Source organism: Pseudorca crassidens, chromosome 9 (assembly GCF_039906515.1).
Source record: "Pseudorca crassidens isolate mPseCra1 chromosome 9, mPseCra1.hap1, whole genome shotgun sequence".
NCBI classification, from domain to species: domain Eukaryota; kingdom Metazoa; phylum Chordata; class Mammalia; order Artiodactyla; family Delphinidae; genus Pseudorca; species Pseudorca crassidens.
The window spans coordinates 77,013,075-77,039,061 of record NC_090304.1 but is presented as its reverse complement, the minus strand read 5'-3'; the positions used below and the strand labels follow the sequence as shown (position 1 = coordinate 77,039,061).

Here is a 25,987-nt window from a genome sequence, read left to right as displayed (position 1 = left end):
TCATTTCTTTTAATCTCATCTTGTTCTTTCAGTAGGAGGAAAATTTGTATTGTGATTCAGTGTGCTCTTATCTCCTGGGTTTGAATCCTAGACTCTAGAAATGTGTGTGTGACCTTGAGCTATTTATGAAATATCTTTGTGCCTCAGTTTTCCCATCTGTAAAATGAGGATGATAAAATTATACTGACCTCCCATGGTGGTTGAGAGAATTCAATGGCTTGTTTAAAAGAGTGAAAATGAAATGCTTAGAACAGGGCTGACACTTGAAGTGCTCAGCAATTTTAGTGATTATTATTATTTCAATCTCTATTACTTTGAGTGTTCTTGCCTCTGCTACAAATGCCCAATTCACCTTTCACATCTCAGTTCCTCTAGAAGCTTTACCAGACTTTCACAGGCTGCCTTGGATAACTTCTCTTTTATGCTCCTTTGAGCTTGTGCACACATCCATTAGAGCAATTATACTGAGTGGTATAACAGAAAACAATACATCAAACTCATAATTTAAACCTAAAATGATTTGTAGCCACTTTTGCTTAAGGGCCTCCACTGAATTTGGTAGATCTGAATGGGAAAATAAATATCCATGCTATTCTTTTCCCTTGTAAGGAATCTCAGGGCAGAAATTTCAAGATCCCTGAGAGATTATCAGGGCTGCTCAAAGGATGGAGAACTGTTATTTGGCAGGGCTCTTAATTAAAAATGGTCCCTGGGTTTGCAAAGGTAGATTCTGAGACAGGTGTTAGTGGTTGTGCTGGTAGGGAGGAGTCAGAGACTTACATTGCCTTGTTTTTGGTAGTCAAATTGAGTACAAAGGGAGAAGCTTGTCTGTAAAAGTTCAGAATAAGCGGGATATCAGAGGCTTTTGAGGTCTATGGGGTCTGAGCAGCATTACAATATAAAACACAACCTAGTGATGTCAGCTATTTACACAAATGCTGTGAATTAGTAGTGTGTACATGTGAATGAAGGAAAGGGTCTCAGTTCTATGGCGGGGTTAGTCTGGTCAGGTTCTGGGTCCCCAAATATCACTAACATGATCTGTTGACAAGACAAAGCTGAGTTTATTGCTTACCACAGTGAGGAAGCACCCCACCTTGACAGAGCTTTGGCACTGCCTTGGAGTGGGTAAAGCAAGGTCAGAAGTTATGGGGAACTGGAAGTTTGATTTAGTGTGAAAGTGTGCACAGGACAGTGAAAAGATGGAATTCAACTCAAGAAGGTGCTTGGAGCTAAAGGTTACTAGGAAAAGAGGAAACTACTCCCAGAATTCTCAAAAGCCTAGAAGAGACACAGGGTTGAAAATATGGAATAGGTTTTGGGTCACTTAATCTTTGGCCTTCAGCAGTATGTCTTCCACTTCACCACTGGCCAAGGTCAACAATGACTCTGAAGACCTTCAAGATGGCAGAGGAGTTAGAAGTGGAGATCACCTTCCTCCCCATAAATATATAAAAAATACATCTACATGTGGAACAATTCCTACAGAACACCTACTGAATGCTGGCAGAAGACCTCAGACTTCCCAAAAGGCAAGAAAATCCCCATGTAGCTGGGTAGGGCAAAAGAAAAAAGAAAAAACAGACAAAAGAATAGGGACGGGACCCATACCTCTTGGAGGGAGCTGTGAAGGAGAAAAAGTTTCCGCACATTAGGGAGCCCCTTCACTGTCAGGCACAGGGGGTGGATGGAGGGGAAGCTTTGGAGCCACAAAGGAGAGCACAGCAACAGGAGTGTAGAGGGCAAAGTGGAGAGATTTCCACACAAAGGATCAGTGCCAACCAGCACTCACCAGCCTGAGAGTCTTGTCTGCTCACACGCTGGGGTGGGTGGGGGCTGGGAGCTGAAGCTCGGGTTTCAGAGGTCAGATTGCAGGGAGAGGACCGGGGTTGGCTGCGTGAAGACAGCCTGAGGAGGCTAGTGTGCCACAGCTAGCCGGGATGGAGTCCGTGAAGAAGTCTGGACTTGCTGGAGAGGAAAGAGACCTTTGTTTCAGGGTTCATGAGGAGAGGGGATTCCTTCCCAGTGTGCCCACAGAAGGCAGAGCACCACCTAAGTAAGCTCCAGAAATGGGCATGAGACGTGGCTATTAGCTCAGACCCCAGAGACAGGCATGAACCAGGAACGCTGCTGCCACTGCCACCAAGAATCCTATGTGCAAGCACAGGTCACTATTCACACTGTCCTGGGAGCCTGTGCAGCACTCCACTGCCAGGGTCCCGTGATCCAGGGATAACGTCCCCAGGAGAACACAGGCACACCACAGGTTGTTTCAACATCATGCTGGCCTCTGCTGCCTCAGGCTCACCCTGTGTTCCAATTATGACTACTGTACCCCTCCCTCCCCCTGGCCTGAGTGAGCAAGAGAGCCCTAATCAGCCGCTGCTTTAACCCCTTCTTGTCTGGGCAGGGGACAGATGCCTGAGGGCAGCCTACATGCAGAGGTGGGGCCAAAACCAAAGCTGAACCCCAGGAGCTGTGTGAACAAAGAAGAGAAAGGGAAATTTCTCTGTGCAGCCTCAGGAGCAGCGGATTAAATCCCCACAGTCAACTTGATAAACCCTGCATCTGAAGAATACCTGAATAGACAATGAATGCTCCCAAAATTGAGGCCGTGGACTATGGGAGCAACTGTAGACTTCAGGTTTGCTTTCTTCGTCTAATTTGTTTCTGGTTTTATGTTTATCTTAGTATAGTATTTAGAGCTTATTATCATTGGTGGATTTGTTTATTGGTTTGGTTGCTCTCTTCTTTATATATATATATATATATATATATATATATATATATATAAAAACCTTTTCCTCTTTTTATCAGTGGGTATGTGTATGCTTCTTTGTGTGATTTTGTCTGTATAGGTTTGCTTTTACAATATCTCCTAGGGTTCTCTCTGTTCATTTTGTTTGTTTGTTTGTTTTGTTTTGTTTTTCTCTCTTCCTTTTCTTCTGAGCCATATGGCTGGCAGGGTCTTGGTACTCTGGCAATGTGTTTGGCCTGAGCCTCTGAGGTGGGAAGGCTGAGTCCAGGACATTGGACCACAAGAAATCTCCTGGCTCCACGTAATATCATTTGGTGATAGATCTCCCAGAGAGCTTCATCTCAACACTAAGACCCAGCTCCACCTAACGACCAGCAAGCTCCAGTGCTGGATGCCCCATGCCAAACAACTAGCATGAGAGGAACACAACCCTATGCATTAGCAGAGAGGCTGTCTAAAGTTATACGAAGTTCACAGACATTCCTAAAACACCACCAGACATGGCTCTGCCCAATAGAAGGACAAGATACAGCCCCACCCACAAGAACACAGGCACCAGACCCATTCACCAGGAAGCCTACACAAGCCACTAAACTAACCTCACCCACTGGGGGGAGACACCATAAATAATGGGAACTATGAACCTGCAGCCTGTGAAAAAGCCCAAACACAGTAAGTTAAATAAACTGAGAAAACCAAGAAATATGCAGCAGGTGAAGGAACAAGGTAAAAACGCACCAGACCAAACAAATGAGGAGGAAATAAGCAGTCTACCTGAAGAAGAGTTCAGAGTAATGATAGTAAAGATGATCCAAAATCTCGGAAATAGAATGGAGAAAATACAAGAAACATTTAACAAGGACCTACAAGAACTAAAGAGTAAACAAACAATGATGAACAACACAATAAATGAAATTAAAAATACTACAGAAGGAACCAATAGCAGAATAACTGAGGCAGAAGAACAGATAAGTGACCTGGAAGATAAAATAGTGGAAAAAGCTGCCACAGAGCATAATAAAGAAAAAAGAATGAAAAGAATTGAGGAAAGTCTCAGAGACTTCTGGGAAAACATTAAACACACCAACATTCAAATTATAGGGGTCACAGAAGAAGAAGAGAAAAAGAAAGGGTCTGAGAAAATATTTGAAGAGATTATAGATGAAAACATCCCTAACATGGGAAAGGAAATAGTCAATCAAGTCCAGGAAGCACAGAGAGTCCCATGTAGGATAAATCCAAGGGGAAATATTCCAAGACACATATTAATCAAACTATAAATACAAAGAAAAAATATTAAAAGCAGCAAGAGAAAAGCAACAAATAACATACAAGGGAATCCCCATAAGGTTAACAGCTGATCTTTCAGCAGAAACTCTGCAAGCCAGAAGGGTGTAGCAGGACATATTTAAAGTGATGAAAGGGAAAAACCTACAACCAAGGCTACTCTAACCAGCAAGGATCTCATTCAGATTCTAAGGAGAAATTAAAACCTTTACAGACAGCAAAAGAGAGTTCAGCACCACCAAACCAGCTTTACAACAAATGCTAAAGGAATTTCTCTAGGCAGGAAACACAAGAGAAGGAAAAGACTTACAATAACAAACCCAAAACGATGAAGAAAATGGTAATAGGAACATACATATCGATAATTACCTTAAATGTAAATGGATTAAATGTTCCAACAAAAGACACAGAATGGCTGAATAGATACAAAAACAAGCCCCATATATATGCTGTCTACAACAGACCCACTTCAGACCTAGGGACACATACAGACTGAAAGTGAAGGGATGGAAAAATATATTCCATAAAAATGAAAAACAAAAGAAAGCTGGAGTAGCAATTCACATATCAGACAAAATAGACTTTAAAATGTAGACTATTACAAGAGGCAAAGAAGGACACTAAATAATGATCAAGGGATCAATCCAAGAAGATATATAACAGTTGTAAATATTTATGCACCCAACATAGGAGCACCTCTATACATAAGGCAAATGCTAACAGCCATAAAAGGAGAAATTGACAGTAACACAATAATAGTAGGGGATTTTAACACCCCACTTTCACCAAAGGACAGATCGTCCCAAATGAAAATAAATAAGGAAACACTAGCTTTAAAAGGCACATTAGAACAGATAGAATTAATTAATATTTATAGGACAATCCAACCAAAAACAACAGAATACACTTTCTTCTCATTCTCCATGATAGATCATATCTTGGGTCACAAATCAAGCTTTGGTAAATTTAAGGAAATTGAAATCATATCAAGTATCTTTTCTGACCACAGTGCTATGAAACTTGATAACAATTACAGGAAAAAACTGTAAAAAATACAAACACATGGAGGCTAAACATAACACTACTAAATAACAAAGAGATCACTGAAAAAATCAAAGAGAAAATCAAAATATACCTAGAAATAAATGACAATGAAAACATGATGACCCAAAACCTATGGGATGCAGCAAAAGCAGTTCTAAGAGGGAAGTTTATAGCAATACAATCCTACCTCAAGAAACAAGAAAAACTTCAAATAAACAATCTAACCTTACACCTAAAGGAATTAGAGAAAGAAGAACAAACAAAACCCCAAAGCTAACAGAAGGAAAGAATTCATAAAATACAAATTAGAAATAAATGAAAAAGAAATGAAGGAAAGAATAACAATGATCAATAGAACAAAAAGCTCGTTCTTTGAGAAGATAAACAAAATTGATAAACCATTAGCCAGACTCATCAAGAAAAAAAGGGAGAAGACTCAAATCAATAGAATTAGAAATGAAAAAGGAGAAGTAACAACTGACACTGCAGAAATACAAAGGATCATGAGGGATTACTACAAGCAATGATATGCCAATAAGATGGATGGCCTGGAAGAAATGGACAAATTCTTAGAAAAGTACAAACTTCCAAGACTGAACCAGGAAGAAATAGAAAATATGAACAGATGAATTAAAAGCACTGAAATTGAAACTGTGATTAAAAATCTTCCAACAGATTGGGATTGACATGTATACACTGATGTGTATAAAATGGATGACTAATAAGAACCTGCTGTATAAAAAAAAAAAAATCTTTCAACAAACAAAAGCCCAGGACCAGATAGCTTCACAGATGAATTCTATCAAACATTTAGAGAAGAGCTAACACCTATTCTTCTCAAACTCTTCCAAAATACAGCAGAGGGAAGAACGCTCCCAAACACATTCTATGAGGCCACCATCAGCCTCATACCAAAACCAGACAAAGATGTCACACACAAAAAAAGATAACTACAGACCAATATCACTGATGAACATAGATTCAAAAATCCTCAAGAAAATACTAGCAAACAGAATCCAGCAGCACATTAAAAAGATCATACACCATGATCAAGTGGGGCTTAACCCAGGAATGCAAGAGTTCTTCAATATATGCAAATCAATCAATGTAATACACCATATTAACAAACTGAAGGAAAAAAAAACATATGACAATCTCAAATGCAGCAGAAAAAGCTTTCAAAAAAATTCAACACCCATTTATGATAAAAACTCTCCAGAAAGTAGGCATAGAGGGAACCTACCTCAACAAAATAAATGCTATATGACAAACCCATAGCCAACATCATTCTCAATGGTGAAAAACTGAAACCATTTCTCTAAGATCAGGAGCAAGACAAGGTTGCCCACTCTCACCACTACTATTCCACACAGTTTTGGAAGTTTCAGCCACAGCAATCGGAGAAGAAAAAAAAAAAAAGGAATCCGAATCAGAGAAGAAGAAGTAAAATTGTCACTGTTTGCAGATGACATGATACTATACACAGGGAATCCTAAATATGCCACCAGAAAGCTACTAGAGCTAATCACTGAATTTGGTAAAGTAGCAGGATACAAAATTAATGCACAGAAATCTCTTGCATTCCTATACACTTATGATGAGAGCCCTGAAAGAGAAATTAAGGGAACACTCCCATTGACCATTGCAACAAAAAGAATAAAATACCTAGGAATAAACCTACCTAAGGAGACAAAAGACCTGTATGCAGAAAACTATAAGACACTGATGAAAGAAATTAAAGATGATACAAACAGATGGAGAGATATACCATGTTCTTAGATTGGAAGACTCAACATTGTGAAAATGATGATACTACCCAAAGCAATCTATGGATTCAATGCAATCCCTATTAAACTACCAATAGCATTTTTCACAGAACTAGAACAAAAAATTTCACAATTTGTATGGAAACACAAAAGACCCCAAATAGCAAAAGCAATCTTGAGAAAGAAAAACGGAGCTGGAGGAGTCAGGCTCCCTGACTTCAGACTATACTACAAAGCTACAGTAATCAAGACAGTATGGTACTGGCACAGAAACAGAACTATAGATCAGTGGAACAGGATAGAAAACCCAGAGAAAAACCCATGCACATATGGTCACCTTATCTTTGCAAAGGAGGCAGGAATATACAGTGGATTAAAGACAGCCTCTTCAAGAAATGTTGCTGGGAAAACTGGACAGCTACATGTAAAAGAATGAAATTAGAACACTTCCTAACACCATACACAAAAATAAACTCTTAATGGATTAAAGACCTAAATGTAAGACCAGACACTATCAAACTCTTAGAGGAAAACATAGGCAGAACATGCTATGACATAAATCACAGCAAGATCCTTTTTGACCCACCTCCTAGAGAAATGGAAATAAAAACAAAAATAAACAAATGGGACCTAATGAAACTTAAAAACTTTTGCACAGCAAAGGAAACCATAAACAAGATGAAAAGACCACCTTCAGAATGGGAGAAAATATTTGCAAATGAAGCAACTGACAAAGGATTAGTCTCCAAAATATACAAGCATCTCATGCAGCTTAATATCAAAAAAAACAAACAACCCAATCGAAAAATGGGCAGAAGACCTAAATAGACATATCTCCAAGGAAGATATACAGATTGCCAACAAACACATGAAAGAATGCTGAACATCACTAATCGTTAGAGAAATGCAAATCAAAACCACAATGAGGTATCTCCTCACAGCAGTCAGAATGGCCATCATCAAAAAACCCACAAACAATAAATGCTGGAAGGGGTATGGAGAATTGGGAACCCTCTTGCATGGTTGGTGAGAATGTAAATTGATACAGCCACTATGGAAAACAGTATGGAGGTTTCTTAAAAAACTAAAAATAGAACTACCATATGACCCAGCAATCCCACTACTGGGCATATACCCTGAAAAAACCATAATTCAAAAAGAGTCATGTGCCACAATGTTCATTGCAACACTATTTACAATAGCTATGACATGGAAGCAACCTAAATGTCCATTAACATATGAATGGATAAAGAAGATGTGGCACATATATACAATGGAATATTACTCGGCCATAAAAGGAAATGAAATTGAGTTATTTGCAGTGAAGTGGAATGATCTAGAGTCTGTCATGCAGAGTGAAGTAAGTCAGAAAGAGAAAAACAAATACTATGTGCTAACTCATATATATGGAATCTAAAAAATAAATATGGTTCTGAGGAATTTCATGGCAGGACCGGAATAAAGATGCAGATGTAGAGAATGGACTTGAGGACACGGGGATGGGGAAGGGTAAGCTGGGACGAAATGAAAGAGTAGCATTGACGTATATACACTACCGAATGTGCAATAGATAGCTATTGGGAAGCAGCTGCATAGCACAGGGAGATCACCTTGGTGCTTTGTGACCACCTAAAGGGGTGGGATAGGGAGGGTGGGAGGGAGATACAAGAAGGAGGGGATATGGGTATATATGTATACATATAACTGATTCACTTTGTTATACAGCAGAAACTAACACAACATTGTAAAGCAATTATACTCTAATAAAGATGTTAAAAAAAAATGAGTCTGCGATTACCAGACCCAACAAGCTCTTTTCAGGGGTCGACTGATTGTCACCCTTATTGCTGTTGCTGTGGAGGTAGCAGGAAACCTTCCATCTCTCAGGTGAACTCCCTCTGCCTTGTCCAGTTGGCCTACTCTTTCATCAGACCTTCCATAACTTGCAGTCAAAGACTTCTTCTGAGGCTCCTCTACACTTTCTTGGAAAATATTGAGTATTAACTTGGAGTACAAGGTGGTTCCTGATGAACCCTTGTGCTTTATTTACCTCTCCAGCCTCCTCACTTCGTGAGCTTTATACCTTGACCCTGTTTACAACTGCACAGAACACTGTCAACATCTCTGCTTAGAAAGTACCCTCCTAGTCTTTCCCCCTTATGGTTAATGACACTTGTATTTCAAAACTCTAACTCAAGTTCCTTCTCTTAAAGTTCTAAAGAACTCTCTTAGAGTTCTCTTAAACTCTAACTCAAGTTCCTTCTCTTTTTTAATACTGGTGAAATTGGTAATATTTAAAGTACTGAACTTAACAGCTGGTACACATGGGCACAAACGAATCAAAACAGACCCTGAATGGAAACAACGTGATGTTCAATATAATGCATGTGCTCTGTCCCCTGAACAAAGCACACATATTCTTACGTTTATTTATACTTAAGGCCATCTTTCCCCCAGACTGTAAGTCTCATGATAGCGTGGACCGTATTATCCATTTCTTTATTTCCAGAACCTAGTCGTAGTAAAGGCACACAGTGATTCCTAATGTTTACTGACACTAAAAATATCAGAGAAGACTGAATGCAGGCTTGGCCAAAAAAAAAAAAAAAAAAAAGATATTCAAACATTTACTAAGGTGTGTATGACAGGGGTTAAGTAATTTTCTTGTATTCCCATAGGTCCTATGTCAATACGAAACCAAGATAGCCTATCTCACAGCTGAGTCAGCAACTTCTTTGGGTAGGTTAATAGACTGTGGCTGTAAGGAGCATAGGTCACCATTCCCTCCTTTCTCCAACACACTGTGGCATCCAACCTGATTACCTGTGTCCTTCACTTATAGGTGCAACCCATTCTTTTCTTCCTTAGTTCTTTCATTGCTTTGTTCCTTAGTTCCTCCTCCCTTCCTTAAATATTCTTTGAAAAATATTTTAAATGAAATAATGCTTAGATATATGGTTAAAAATATAGTGAAAGCAGGAATTCAAACAGATACTTGTACACCAGCATATTAGCCAGAAGGTAGAAACATCCCAAATGTCCATCAACAAATAAATAGAGTGTGTACTACAATAGAATATTATTTAGCCATAAAAAGAATGAATTTCTGATGTATGCTACAACAGTTATAAATTTAAAAAACTTATGTTAAGTGAAATAAGTCAGACATAAATTTTATGATTCCATTGATACAAGCTACCTAGAATAGGTAAATTCAAAGAGACAGAAAGTGAAATAGAGGTTACCAGGGGCTGGGGGGAGGTGGGTATGGAAAGTTATTATTTAATGGGTATAGAGCTTCTGTTTGGGATGACGAAAAAATTCTGGAAATGAAAAGTAGTAATGATTGCACAGCCTTGTGAATATACTAATGCCACTGAATTGTACATTTTAAAATGGGAAATTTTATGTTATGTATATTTTACCACAATTAAAAGATACTACTATAAGGCATGTAATAAGAACTAGCTTCTTCCCTCCATGTACCTTCCCATCTTCCAATTCCAGTCCCTAGAGTTAACCATTTGTTACTCTGTTTTCTTCTATATTTCTAAATATTTGTACTTCCAATCCTTGGTTTATCACTTTTCGACTAATTTGACTAATAAATTATATCTAATTATTTCCTATTATTGCAAATGAGGATTTGGCTCTCATAATTTTCCACTTTTGAGTCCCATCTTCTCGGTAGTGCTTGCTTATGTTTCTTTTTTCTGTGTGTTTTGTCCACTCTTTTCCATGTTGGAACTTGAATACTGCTGTTAAAAGACTAGTATCATGTGTTCTTGACACACAAGACTTAGCCCCAGTGCAGTGTGTGGGGATGGAGGCCAGGCTACTCCCTACAGAGTATGCTTGTCCCTGCTCGGACTGCAATGCTGTCCTGAATATCTACTCACTTGTCTGGTGACCTGGTAGCCAAGCTCAGAGCAGTTCTCTTATTTTCATGGCTGAACCCTAATATGTATATTTCCACCTGCTGGTTCTGGCTGGGTCCTTCTTCCAAAAGACCAATCTCTTAAATTCTAATGCTGTAGCCTGTATGACTTCAATTGGTCTCACTGCCTAGAGATGTCTGCTGCTGTGGTCTGCTCTCCAGAATGAATTCCCATGGATTAGCTAGTAGATAAAATCAAAGAAAAGTTCACCATGCCTCTTTGTACCCTGTAATTAAGTTTATTGCATGTCCCCAGCCCTCAGCTTCCTGGTACTTTCTGCCTTCCCTTTGGACGATGTTCCAAGATGGCTCATAGTTAAGCCTTCCGACGTCATGACAGGCAGCCTTTGGAGCCAACCCAAAGCAAAGCAAAATGGAACATCTTCGTTTCCCAGAGATCCAGGGGATGAAATTGGGAACTTGGGCTAGGCTTGGAGAGAAAAAATCATACAATCACAGGAGAACACTGTGCCATGAAGGTGGGGCTCCTGGAGGAAGTAGATGACTAGAATAGGACAAAAAGAAGCAATAACTAGAAGAAAAAATAGAAGTTCTGGATTTGAGTACTTGAACCTCAGCTTTTTCTTCTGTAGTAATAATATCTGTCATACTTTCCTCACAAGGTTACTATAAACAGCGAGTTAAATGATACATGTGAATGTGTTGTAGCAGATGTGACTCGCAGTCCCAAATGTCAAGGGGCAAGAAATTTAACATTATTTTTTCATTGCAAGCTCCATTCCCTCTAATAGCAGAAACTCCATTTTGGTCAGTTTGTGGTTCTTCCACTTCCTTGCCTTTGCTTGCAGCTGAGCTCCTTGAGATTCATTTTGGATTATTAAATCAATTATCTGAAGACATACCACAGGCAAGACACTTAAAATAAAAAAAAGATTTGTTCTTTTTCACAAAGAAATATGAAGTCCAGTACTTTGCTCCTTTTTAAAACTTTACCTTGAATCCTTTGTGGTTCATGAAGATATCTGACTTTCTTTTGCAGAAAACGTCCCATGGCTTATCTTGCAGGCTGTGACTTTCTAACTCTACCACATAGAATGCGATGTGAATAGGACAGCAAACTTACGCAGTGCATCTGTGTGAAACACATTTTATTTTTTGATGTTCATTTTACCCTTTATGCATTCCAACAGAGATGCACTCTTTTGGTATATATGAGAATTTCACAAATACAATTGTGATTTATGAAGGCTGCCATTATAGAGAAAGGAACATGCATTAAAAATAATGTCATTCAAAAAAAAATAATGTCATTCAGGAGTACTATTTCTAGGCATTGCTCTAATTAGTTATTCACATGCCTAGCTAGTTCTGTGAGTGACATACAATATTCTGTGTGTAACTTACAATATTCAATAAATGTACTCTGAATGCATGAATGAATCAATGAATAAAGATAAAAAAGAAGATGATATGAAATCACAGTTAAATTTGTTCTCTGGCAGCTTAGTGGCAATTGCCTCACCTCCCCACGCCCCACTGCCACCTCCACCACTAATGAAAAGTTGGCTCTCTTTCGAGTATCTGCTCAAAGTTGATTGTCTGTGACACAGTAATCTCCTGGCCCTCTTCTGATCTGTTTTCCAGGCTGGACCACCTGCTTGCAACACCTTCCTGGCTTCTGCTCTCTCCAGACTGCTTGTCCCATTCTTCAGAGAGCTCTTGGAATTGTGCAGCTCCAGATGGGTAAGAATGCAGGAGGTGGCCTTCCAGAAAGGGGAGGGTCCTGGAGGATGGCCAGGAGTGATTAATTTAGTACCTGAGGTGAATAGAGAGAGGCACCTGGAGATCTGAGGGTATTGGAGACTGTGGGGGGGGGGCAAGTCAGCGAAGGTCTTAAAGCAGGAGAGGCTCTATAATTTAACCCAAAGGTGACTGGGAATTTCCTGAGTACTTCCTGAAAGCAATTAAGTCACGTGGGTTATTGTCAGCCTCAATTCTCACATATGAGAATGAGCAGCCTGGTTGGAGCTGCTCTCTCTTTTTCTTGTTCTTTATTATCTCATTGACCTTCTAATTTATATATATGTCACTGTCTGGATAAAAGCGTTTCTAGTAGCCCTTCTTTCCCTAAAGGCTATGCATTCACAGCTCAGCTGTGACTGGCCATTCCCAACCCGTGTGTCTTTATCTTGCTACAGGAGCATATGTGTGCTGCAATTTCCAAAATCCTTTGGTCTCCAGGCAGAACCCCACCTCTCTCCCACTGTTTCACCTACTGAAGACTACTCTCTTTTCATTTCTCCAGTTGCTAAGTTTTCCCCTCCCTTAAAAATTCCTCTCAAGCTTCAGCTACACTCCACATCTTGGTGATCTGTTTTCTAGGCTCAGAACACCTCCAAACCAAATAATCTTTGTACCTAATGTGCTTCATTACCTAAGTCCTGACAGTTATCATATTGGCTTTCATATTTTTTGAGTAAAGCTGTTTCCCTATAACAAGAGACATATTTATTTTAGAAAAATGAGAAAATGAAGATAAATGAAAAGAAGAAAATTGAGATCAACTTTAATTTCATCATTTTGTAAAACTGCTTCTTCTCATGTAAAAATATTTTATGGATTCTCCACAAAATAGTTGCACTTTTAGTATCTTGATTGAACAAATACATAATGAACACAAAACTCCTATGATATCAGCAGTGCTTTTAAATAAATTAATAATTTCTTTTCATAACGATATTACCTATATTTTTAGAAAAATAGTAGTACATATATGACAGAATAGGTTGCCTAGGTTGCATTTTGAGCTTGGTAACACCTATTTTCAGGGTCCTCTGTGAATTCTGGATTGACAAGCTTCCTTCTTTTTATGCAATATTATGTCATTGAGTTAGAGATTTGTAAACTCTAAAGAACTAGGCAAGCATTTAAACACGTACATCTCTGTAACATTTGCATAGTCATGCATATATTTACACATTTTAAATGTTATATATAATGTATATTATGTCACACTTGTGTAATCTATGTAAAAATCACATGGCTGAACTACCAGTGAAGGTCAGTGATTTCCAGGTGGACGCACCAGAATTACATAATTGTTGATGCTCTTGATGTTTTTGAATGCCTAGCAATAGAATAGCAGAAGACCGTTTTTAAAAAAATTAGTATTTTTGTGCAAGGAATGCCTTGCATGCTAAAATGGTTTCCCTTTGTCCCCGGAAAATGGTGTAATCCAGTCCAAAATGTTCCTTTTTTGTGAACTTGGGCCTATAGCCAGCATAATCTCTCCATGGTAACCCTCTGGGGACAGGGTGGGTGAGAGGCAGCTATACCATGTGTCAGGTCAATCTGAGACACACAGCAGAGCTGAGGTTAGAGGAAAATAGACGTTGTGATCTGGATGCTTCTCCTTGGAGTGAAGGGGGGACCCAGTGCAATAGCAAAGTTGGGATTTCAGTAAAAGCTCAGCTCTAAATTTGGCTTTGGAAATATGATGACCACACTACCTAACCAGTAAATCTATGCTGCCCTGGGCTTGCTGTGTTTGACCACTTTGTGGGGATGTGTACACTAATTTGAATGCCAGCAGGAGAATAGAATAGTTCCAGTTACTAAAACAAAAGTCTGCCATAATAGCACCTAACACCTCCCGTTGTAGTGCCTAGAGGTTGTAGATACCAGTAAGAATAAGCAAGTGAGAAAGTCAGAGAAGATGAATGCAAAACAGTGATCCTGGCTCCAGGAAAGTAATCCATAAAGCAGATAATTGAGAGTTTAGTCTAATCCTTTATAGAGCTGCCTTCTTTCAGATTGTCTCGTTACATAAATTGCTCAACAGGATTAAACTAAGCACTTTCAAAGCTCCATTAACGTATTCAATCTGTGAAGTTACTGTTAATGATCTAAGGGATAACTTACTAAATTGTTAAGTCTTCATGGCAGAAAAAAACAATAATGAAGCTACTACAAGTCATTAAGATTGTAATAAGTAGCACATATGTATGTTTGGAGGATCTGCTTAATTGATATCAGTTTACCTTCTCTAAGAAAAATAATTTTGGTTTCTGAGAAAAAGGAGGAGACAAAAGGAGACCACCACGAATAAGTGATTCTTTGACTCTAGAAAATTCTCCTGTCTTCTCTCTCTGGATACTATGTTATTTTAGTTCTCCTGAGTAGCTCAGTGTCTCTAAAAATTTGTTCCATAGAAAATTAATTCCATAAGGTGATCTTTAAAAAAGTTTCCTTAATCAAATAGATTTGGGAGATGCTGCATACTATGTCACTGTCTTGGAAATTAACAATGCACACTAGCATATTAACCATCTTAAAATTTTTGTATGTTAAAGAACTCTATTTAACTTTGTTTAATAGCTCATTTCCAAAACTTATATAATGGAACAATATTAAAAAATACTTACAGATGTTCATCCATACCTGTAAATATTGCTGCTCCAAGGTCCCCACATTTTGAAGCAATGAGTTTTGGGGTTTCAGAGGAAAGGTGGGTTGAACTAGAATGATAAAGGCATTATTTAATTCTGACTGTCAAATAAAGTATGCTTTGGGCACCTAGGAAGGCAGTAGTCATGCGCAGCAGGCTTTGTTGAAAGTTGAGATTCCTATATGCCACAGGTAGAGATGATATAAGGTAGTCCTTGTTTCAGGGAAGAAAGCCTGAGTCTTCTGAATGTAGGAGTGTGGGAAGAAGAGAGTCAAAGGGAAGAGGAACACATGTGCACAATGGTTTCACTTTTAGACTAAGATCTTGTGGCAGAAGATTGCTAGGTAAATCTGCCATGAGGAAAAGTCAAAGCAGAGGGTCTTGTACATCATTTCTGGGTAAGAACTCTGGGAGAACATCACTAACCAACTGTACTAACTGGAGGGTTGGTATTAGAGTAAAAATAGCAGTGTGGTACATTCCTGTAGCCGTTGAGTCCAGGTTAACAACTTTGAACCTCTTTTAGTTCCCAAGTGGCATAGAAATGTCCCAGGAATTTTTACAAGACCTATGGGAGAAGAGGAAAATAGCTGAGTAGAGAGCCAGTAAGCCTACTGCTGAAGATGAGTGAGGCAAACCACTGTACAAGATGGACCATCTCAGAGGTCAAGGAAGGAGACTTGCCAGCAAGAGTTCTGATCAAGGACACAGTGGGGTTTTTCAGAGTTATCTTTACTAATTAGAGTAAGGTGAGGTTGAGTCAGTAAGTGAAGACCCCTGGGTCCTGACTAAGCCAAGAGGCCAGGTCTTGTGTTGACCAGCTATAGACATCTTCAATGGCTACTAGGAGGCTGACCAGTGACTGAGAATACAAGAGACATCTTTGAGGAAGATTAGAGAAACCAGAAGACAATAAGAGAACCTCCTGTTTTTCACTGCCACTAGGTAGGTAAAAAGTGATGTGGACTTACAGCATGTGACAGCTTCTGTGGTATAAATATACCAGACCTGATTTTAAGCTACCAACATGATATCACCAAATACAGAGTTGGGAAGAGATTTGTATAATTTTCTCAGACTTCATGTAAACCCCACTTTTATGCATGAACTATACCTGGATGCCAAGTTGAGAAGGGATGGGGGAGGAAATAAGAGCCTGAAAGAACATTTATCTAAAGAGACTCAGATATATACTGTTAATGGCCAGTTAATGTTCTTTCCATCCCTGCTCCTCCCAAGCTACTTAGTTGAGTGGAAGATTATAAAAAATAATAATATTGGAAAAAAAATCTACATATTTTGCACATCAAAGTGTTAAATTTTTTAACACGCTTCATTATTTGAGCACAGAATGATTCTCTACCTCTGGGTTACCAATTTGTGAATCACTACTCTTAACTACTCTGTCTTCATCAATCACTGATTTCTCTTCTTCCCATAAATTTGGGCTCAGTCTCAGGGAAGAGGGAGCCATTACTGATACTTATGGAGGCAATGCATCAGAAGCAGTCTAGGAATCTGACTGCAGCTGGGGCCACCAGAGCCCATGCCCAGTCCCATGCCAAGCTCCTGTGCCAGCCCCGCTTGCTCTAGCACTGCTCTCCTGTGGAGCAAGGGGGCTAGTGCTGAAAGGGGGAGAGCACAGACTTAAAGGGAATGGAACCAGCTCAGACCTGACTCTCAGGGCTTCTGTTCCAGTAACTTGGACCTGCCTCTGCCCCCAGTAGGATGGTGCTGGTTACTGAGGAGAAGAGAAGCCCTGGCTCATACCTGAATCTGACCTAGCCACTCCATTTCCAGCCCCAACTCCTGCCAAGGTGACAGCTGCCAGAAACCTGTGGGGGAAAGATGTGAGTCATGCTCATGTCAGATCCACCTCTCCCACCAAAGCCACTAGGCACACATAGACTGTATAGGGATACTCTTACACAAGGACATCTCTTTAAGACCACAATATATAATTGTTTCACCAAATTTTATAGAGAAAGAGAAAGTTAAGCAAAATGAGAAGACAGAGAAATTTGTTTCAATTAAAAGAAGAAGAGAAAATCCCTGAAAAAGCAACTAGTGAAACAGAAATAAAAATTTACCAGACAAAGAGTTCAAAGCATTAATGATAAAAATGCTATGTGAATTAGGGAAAAGAATATGTGAACACAGTTAGAATTTTAACTAGGAACTAGAAAATATAAAAAATAAACAGAACTGAAGAATACAAAATTGAAATAAAAACACAATAAAAGGAATTAATGACAGACTAAGTAATACAGAAGAATGCATAAGTGATCTGGAAAATAGATTAATGGGAAACACCAAATCAGAACAGCAAAAAGAAAAACAAACAAACAAAATAACCATTTAAGAAACCTCTGAGACAGCATCAAGTATACTAATATTTGCATTATAGGGGTCCCAGAAGGAGAAAAGAGAGAGAAAAGTGTTGAAAACGTATTTGATGAAATTATGGCTAAAAACATCTCAAACCTGGAAAAGGAAACAGATATCCAGCCATAGGTAGTGGAGAGGGTCCCCCAAAAGGTGAGCCCAAATGAACCCACAACCAGATGTATCATAATTAAAATGACAAAAGTTAAAAATAGAGAATTCTAAAAGCAGCAAGAGAAAAATAAATACTCATATACAAGGGAACCCCCATAAAGTTATCAGCTGATTTTTCAGCAGAGCCTTTGTAGGCCAAAAGGGAGTGACATGATATATTCAAAGTGCTTAAAGGAAAAACCTGCAACCAGGATACTCTACCCAACAAGATTATTATTTAGAATTTAAAGATAGATAAAGAAACCTCTCAAAGAAGCAAAAAACTAAAGGAGTTCATCAATACTAAGCCTACCCTAAAAGACATGTTAAAGGGTCTTTTTCTAAGTGGAAAAAAAAGGTCATAACAAGAACTAAATATCTATAGGAAAGAAAAGATTCCACTAGTAAAAGAAAATATATAGTAAAGGCTGAGGATCAACCACTTGAACAGGCTGGTATGAAGATTAAAAGGCAATAAATTGCAAAACAACCATAACAACAATAATCAGTAAAGGGGTAAATATGAAGATGCAAAATATGCCATCAAAAGCACAAAATGTGGGAGAGAGGAGTAAAAAATGTAAATCTTTTAGATGTTTGAACTTAAATGACTACCAGTTTAAAAAATGTAGATATAGGTCAACATATATGAACCTCATGGTAACTACAAATTAAAAACCTGCAATAGATACTCAAAAACCAGAGAGAAAGGAACCCAAGTATACTACCAAAGAAAATCATCAACGTGCAAGGGAAGAAACTAAAAGAAGAAGAAAAGAACAGAGAAGAACTACAAAAACAACCAGAAAATACGTAACAAAATAGCAATACCTATCAATAATCACTTTAAATGTCAATGGACTAAATGCTCCATCAAAAGACATAGAGTGGTTGAATTAAAAAAAAAAGACCCATCTATATACTGCATACAAGAGACTCACTTCAGAGCTAAAAACACACGCACATGCTGAAAGTGAGGAGAGATTTCATGCAAATGGAAATGACAAGAAAGTGGGGATAGCAATATTCACAGACAAAATAGACTGTAAAACAAAGTCTATAACAAAAGACAAAGAAGGACAGTATATAATAATAAAGGGATCAGTACAAGAAAGGGATAAAACACTCATTAACATATATGTGCCTAATACAGCAGCACCTAAATATATAAGGCAAATATTAACAGACATAAAGGGATAAATTGACAGTAGTACAATAATAGTAGGGGACTTTAATTCCTCACTTAAATCAATGGACAAATCCCCAAGGCAGAAAAATCAATAAGGAAACAGTGGTCTTAAGTGACACATTAGAGCAGTTGGACTTAATAGATATCTACAGGACTTTCCATCCCAAAACAGCAGAATACATATTTTTTTCAAGTTGCACATGGAACATTCTCCAGAGTAGATCACAGCCTGGGCCAAAAAGCAAGTCTCAACAAATTTAAGACAATAGAAATTATATCAAGCATCTTTTCCAACCAAATGGTATGAAACTAAAAATCAATTACAGAAACAAAAGTGGAAAAAACACCAACACATTGGAGACTAAAAACATGTTACTAAAAAATCAATGGATTAATAAGAAATCAAAGAGGGAATCAGAAAATACCTAGCAAGAAATGAAAATAAAAACAGAATCTTCTAAAAGCTATGGGATGCTGCAAAATAGTTCTAAGAGAGAATTTTATCATGATACAGGCGTACCTCAAGAAACAAGAAAAGTCTCAAATAAACAACCTAAACTTCTGTCTAAAGGAATTAGAAAAAGAACAAAAAAAGCCCAAAGTCAGCAGAAGGAAGGAAATAATAGAGTGGAAATAAATAAAGACAAAAAAACAAGATAGAAAACATCAATGAAACCAAGAGCAGGTTTTTTGAAAAGATAAACAAAATTGATAAAGCTTTTGCCATGTTCATCAAGAAAAAAGAGGTTGCAAATGAGCAAAATAAGAAAAGAAAGAGGAGAAATAACAACAGATATTACAGAGATACAAAAAATCATGAGAATATTATGAACAGTTATATGCCAACAAATTGGACAACCTATAAGAAATTGACAAATTTCTAGGAGCATACAACTTTCCAAGACTGAATCAGCAAGAAATAGGCAATCTGAACAGACCAATTACTAGTAGTGAAATTGAATTTGCAATTAAAAAAAAAAACTATCAGCAAATAAAAGTTCAGGACTGGACATCTTCCAAGGGGAATGCTACCAAAAATTTGAGGAAAGTTAGTACCTATCCTTTTCAAAATATACCAAAAAATTATAGAGGAGGGAACACCCAAATTCATCCTATGAGACCACCATTACCCTGATAAAAAAACCAGACACAGACACTCCATAAAAGGAAATTATAGGCCAATATCTCTGATGAATATAAATGCACAAATTCTCAATAAGATATTAGCAAATCAAATTCAACAATATATAAAAAGGATCATACACCATGATCAAGTGGGATTTATTCCAGGATGCAAGGATGGTTCAACATGCAGAAATCAATCACCACACTAACAAAAGGAAGGATGAAAATCACATGATCATCTCAATAGCTGTAGAAAAAACATTTGACAAAATTCAACATTGATTCATGGTGAAAAATCTCATCAAAGTTGGTATGAGGGATATATTTCAATATAGGAAAGGCCATTTGTGACAAACCCACAGCTATCATCATACTCAATGGTGGAAAGCTGAAAGCCTTTCTCTAAAATCAGGAACAAGACAAGAATGCTCACTCTCACCACTTTTATTTAGCATAGTATTGAAAGTACTAGTCACAGCAATCAGACAAGAAAAAATATATAAAAGGCATCCAATGGGGAAGGAAGAAGTAAAACTGTCACTATTTGCAGATGACATGATATTACGTATGGAAATCCCTAAAGTCTCCACCAAAAAAACTATTAAAACTAATAAATGAATTCAATGAAGTTGTAGTATACAGATTAATATACAGAAATCTGTTGTATTTCTATTTACTAATAACAAACTATCAGAAAGAGAAAGCAAGAAAACAATCCCATTTAAAATTATATCAAAAATAATAAAATACTTAGGAATAAACTTAACCAAGGAGGTGAAAGACCTATACTCTAAAAACTGTGAAACATTGATGAAGAAAATTGAAGGTGATACAAATAAATGAAAAGAGATTTGTGTTCATGGATTGGAAGAATTAATATTGTTAAAATGTGCATCTTACCAAAAGCAATCTACAGATTTAATGCTATCGTTATCAAAATACCAATGACATTTTTCACAGGTTTAGAACAAATATTCCTAAAATTTATAGGTAACCACAAAAGACCCTAAATAGCCAAAGCATTCTTGAGAAAAAGGAACAAAGCTGGATGTATTAATATCACACTCCCTGTCTTTAGACTGTACAACAAATTACAGTAATCAAAAAGAAGATGTGGTGTACACACATACACACACCAACACAATGGAATATTACTCAGTCATAAAAATGAAATTCTGCTACTTGCAACAATGTGAATGTGTATAGAGGTTATTATGCTTAGTGAAATAATTCAGACAGAGAAAGACACTCTATATTATCATTTATATGTGGAATCTATAAAATAAGACAAATGAACGAATATAATAAAACTGAAACAGACTCAAATGACATAGAGAACAAACTAGTGGTTACCAGTGGGGAGAGGAAAGAGAGATGGGCAAGATTGGGTAGGGGATTAAGAGATACAAACTACTTTGTATAAAATAAATAAGGACAAAGATACATTGCACAGGAAAAACATAAATTAAATAAAATATTTTGGGCTCAGGTTCAAAAGTTGGTTTCATGACTCAGATTTGCTTTCCTCTTGGTTCTCTACTATAATTCTTTATATATATATACTGTATGTAATATATTAAAATATATATAACATATAAATATATAAAACTGTATACATATGTAAATTTGTGAGTCTCTATCTGCAGTGTGACACCATCTCTAATGCTCAGCTAAATCATGTCTTATTCGCTTCCCCTTGGTTCTCTGTCATCCCATCTAGCAATATATTCATAACCAAAGCTAGCATTTTCACTGCTTTCAAGTCAATCTCCACTTTCCCTACTTAATTTTCCAGTATTCTTGGAATCATCCTTTTTCCTTCTGTTTACACTCACTTCTAAGTAATGTGTCTTTCACTTTTTACTCTTATGTTCCACTCTCACTGCCACAGCCCTAGTTCAAACATTCAAGGCTTCACATCTAAATAATCAGAATAGTCTCTTTGTATAATGATTTTTGTTTTATTTTGAAGACATATCTTCTGTAAATATTTAAAATAGTTTATCATAAAATATAGTTAAACAAAAATAAACAAACAAGCTAAAAATAAGCCCCAAATTCCACTGCTCTATTTGTTAAATAGGATTTGTTAAATCCCATTTAACCAACACTATTTGTGAGACCTTTTGGTCAGTCTTTTCCCAAGTACTGTGAACATGTGTGTGTGTGTGGGTGGGGGAGTGAGAGAGAGGTACTGTGCTAGGCACTTTATATATAGAATATCCTTAATTATTCAGAAAATTCCATGAGGTAAATATGATTATTCTCACCTTACAGATGAATAAACTGGGGCTTGGAGAGTCCTGCAAAGTTATGGAGCTGGTTAAGTGGAGGAACAAAAGAAGTCGGATAAGGGGGACTTCCCTGGTGGTGCAGTGGTTGAGAGTCTGCCTGCCAATACAGGGGATACGGGTTCGTGCCCCGGTCTGGGAAGATCCCACATGCCGTGGAGCAGCTAGGCCTGTGAGCCATGGCCGCTGAGCCTGCGTGTCTGGAGCATGTGCTCCACAACGGGAGAGGCCACAACAGTGAGAGGCCCGTGTCTCATAAAAAGAAAAAAAAAAAAAAAAGAAGTCGGATAAATCCCCAAACCTGTGCCCTTATCACTATAATATAACACAACCATGAGAACACATTGTACACACAATAAATGTGACTATTTTTAATGCTAAATATGCATTTTATAAACATGGAATCATAGTATGCATATTACATCTAACCAAAATTTAAATTATGTAATTTAAATTTTTATATCAAACATATATTTAAATTTTTAACAATATTCCATTGAATGGCTGTAACATACTTCATTTATCTCTCTCCATTGATAGATATTTCATTATTTCCCTTTTTGCACTATGAGAAAGAAATTTCAGTAAATATTTGTGAACATACATCTTTATGGATGATGGAATTACAAGTATTTTTTATGTTTATGTGAAATTCTCAATATTGAACACATATATATAGTGTGGATTGGCACCAAAGGGGGCAAGAGAATGAGGGGAAGCCATCGCCAGGGGCCAGGCTTGCTGCTGCTGTATTCTCATGGACCACAAAGGAGGGTGAAAGTTCTAGATTCAAACCTGGCCTTTTAGGTCCCCATGATGTAATAGTTTTAAAAGTTTCAAGAAAGCAGAAGAAGAAAGAAAACAATCTCAGCCTAGTGGTTGCCTAATCTGTGCTTGAACACTTGCAGAAGCAAGGAGCTTACTATTTTTCCACAACTCTCAATTCAGTTCTTGCCTGTCTTTAACATTTTGGGAGCCCAAGGCAAAAAGCTCATATATTATGTGCCTAAATATTTAAAGGAAATCCTTCAAGCTAAAAAAAAAAGTTATGTGTTTGTTTTTTTTTTTCTACTCTTGGCACCATCCCATACTATGAGGTACCTGGTCTGTATGTGTGTGGACATCTTGCCCACAAGTCTGAAGTCTGCATTTTCCCCCTTTGGAGCCCCCAGACTTGGATGCACACACAGGCTTGGGTGCATATATTAGAAAGGAAACTCTTAGAAAAGGCTTGGGAGTACGCATAAGGATGAGATTATTTCCAACTGGTGGAATAGTTTCATGAAAGAAGGGCATTTAAGCTATGGACTCCCACAGGTGAAAATGGGAAAGAAGAGAGGAAGTATGTGTGAGGTGTAGGCAGAAGCAAAGGAGTGAGTGAATGCTGGTATGAATGAGAAAGTGTGGTGAGGAAGCTGGTAGGGATTTTGTAAGACAAAGACCTATGATAGGTTAGGAGGACCTAAAATGATGTAAGGAGGTGGAACTTTATCCTATAGGTAGTGGCGAATTACTAAATTTGTGAGCATGGAAGTGACATAGTTGATTAGATCTGTATTTTAGGCCACCAACTTCAGTAGCGAAATTGAAGGTGAATTGTAGGTATAGATCAGTAGAGAAACTGAATAGTCCTTCAAATTTCCTGCCTCTGAATTTTTCCTCACAACGTTCCCTCACAGTAATGGAATAAAAAGTATTACTTCCTAGGCAGTCAGTCATGAAGTGTGGAAAGACAAATGGTGAGTTTAATGTTGGTCCCTAGGTCTACCATCATGCAGCACATATAGCAGAGGACTAGTAACAGTATCCCAGCAGACACTTGCCTTCAGAAGGATGTCCAGTTCTGTTAGTGTAGAACCCATACAATGTCTTAAAAGATTTTGGTTTTCTGGAGTTTTGGCAATAGATTTGTTGGGTGTGTGTGTGTGTGTGTGTGTGTGTGGCATTAAATACACAAATGCTGAAGACCTGAACCCTATTTGCTATTTACAGTCTGGAGAGGGGCAGAGAATAATGGGTCTCCTGTATGTCTCTGTACTGAAGGGGCTGATAAAAAGCAGAGAGAGGAAAGATAAAGACAGTTACTTTTGGGATCTAATTTGGAAATCTGAAGAACATTGCAAAACAAAATCTGTGTACACACAGGGAAAGTAAAATATCTAGCAATTATACTCTGTTACTCTAGGCATAATTGTGGACTTTAAAAAGTACATATTATTTATAAGGAACACTATAATTATAATCATTCCATGAAATACATTATTTCCTGGACTACCTGTAATAGCTCCTTTGAGGCTGTCTGTGGAAGGCCAAATTATTGTTCTAATTTTGGTATGTTGGTTACGGCACAGAGGTGAGGCTTGGTGGCAGTCATCACTGGCTGTCAAATACGCACAATCACATGCTGTGAGGAAACGGGGTTTTTTAGGGTGAAGTTCAGATATTGTACATAAAGCTTCTCAATTTAAAAAAGCCGTGTGACTTGGGTTTGTTGTCTTACCTATTTACTTTGTGGAATTGAATGTAGAGCTGTTAAAGACTTAGGTATTGCCCTCCTCAATCTCTATGCTTATAGTTGATGATGTCAGCGACACCATTTCCTTTTTTCCTTGCTCTGATTATCCAGTCCTTCGTTCTGCCTCACAGCTTTTCCTGCTGACCTCTTCCTCTCTATCTTCTGTTTGTCATACTTCCTGACTGCTCAAAAAGGAAGATCAAAGAAAGCTGACCATCAAGAGACTTGGGTTTTTATAATCTCAGCTCTGCCACTTAGTTAGTGGCATAACTTTGGGCAAACCCTATTACCTTTCTTATCCTAAATTTCCTTCATCAATACAAAGTGGAGTAGGAAATAGATGACCTCCCAGGTACTCTTCAACTCTGACATTTGTGACTCTAACAAACCCAGGATGTAATTATTATAACAGTAGTAAGAGATATAACTAAAGAACAGCTGCTCAAAAATATGAAGTGCTTTTGTGGTAATACTAAAGAGACATCATGAATGCTGCAAAACACTTCATGTGAATTAATTTTCTTATATTTTTATGAGGTTTTTTCTCTCCCAACCCAAAAACTATTTGTCAATGGAGAAATTTACTCTGTTTTTTCCTTTAATCACCATGCAGTACTATATTCAAATTTAAGGATGCTCTGGCCACTAATAATATATGCTAACATTTCTTGTGGAAGAATATTCTGAGATCTAGTTGCTATTGCACTTACTAAATCTCGTGGATAAATGATTGGTTATATAACAGACTCTGTTCTACATCAAATAATGAATGAAGAACAGTTATCCAGAAATTAAACATTTTTCAGAGCATCAATTACTACAAAGGAACTGAGTTTTGAAAGCCAAGACCTGAGTTTCAGTCCTGGACTCAACAGTTCTTAGTTTGTACCCAAATCCAATTGGGTCCAAGTGACTCAAAATTTTAGCATTATATTTACTCTCGTCACAGAAAATATTCTTGAAAGACAATGTGATGTAATTTCTAGCCAGGAAATAGAGTAATAGCAGTATTCATGAAAAGCAAAAGGTATTTTAGAAAATAAAATACCTGTTTCTGTTATTAAGCAGAAATCACAGTTGGATTTGTGATCAAGGGAGTTATATGTGACAAATATAACTCCTGGTTAAT

At 37.7% G+C, this 25,987-nt stretch overlaps 1 pseudogene; it reads left to right on the top strand.

The window, feature by feature from the left end:
* Positions 1 to 25,987, top strand: part of LOC137229686 (elongation factor 1-alpha-like) — a 54,939-nt pseudogene that overhangs the window by 13,031 nt on the left and 15,921 nt on the right.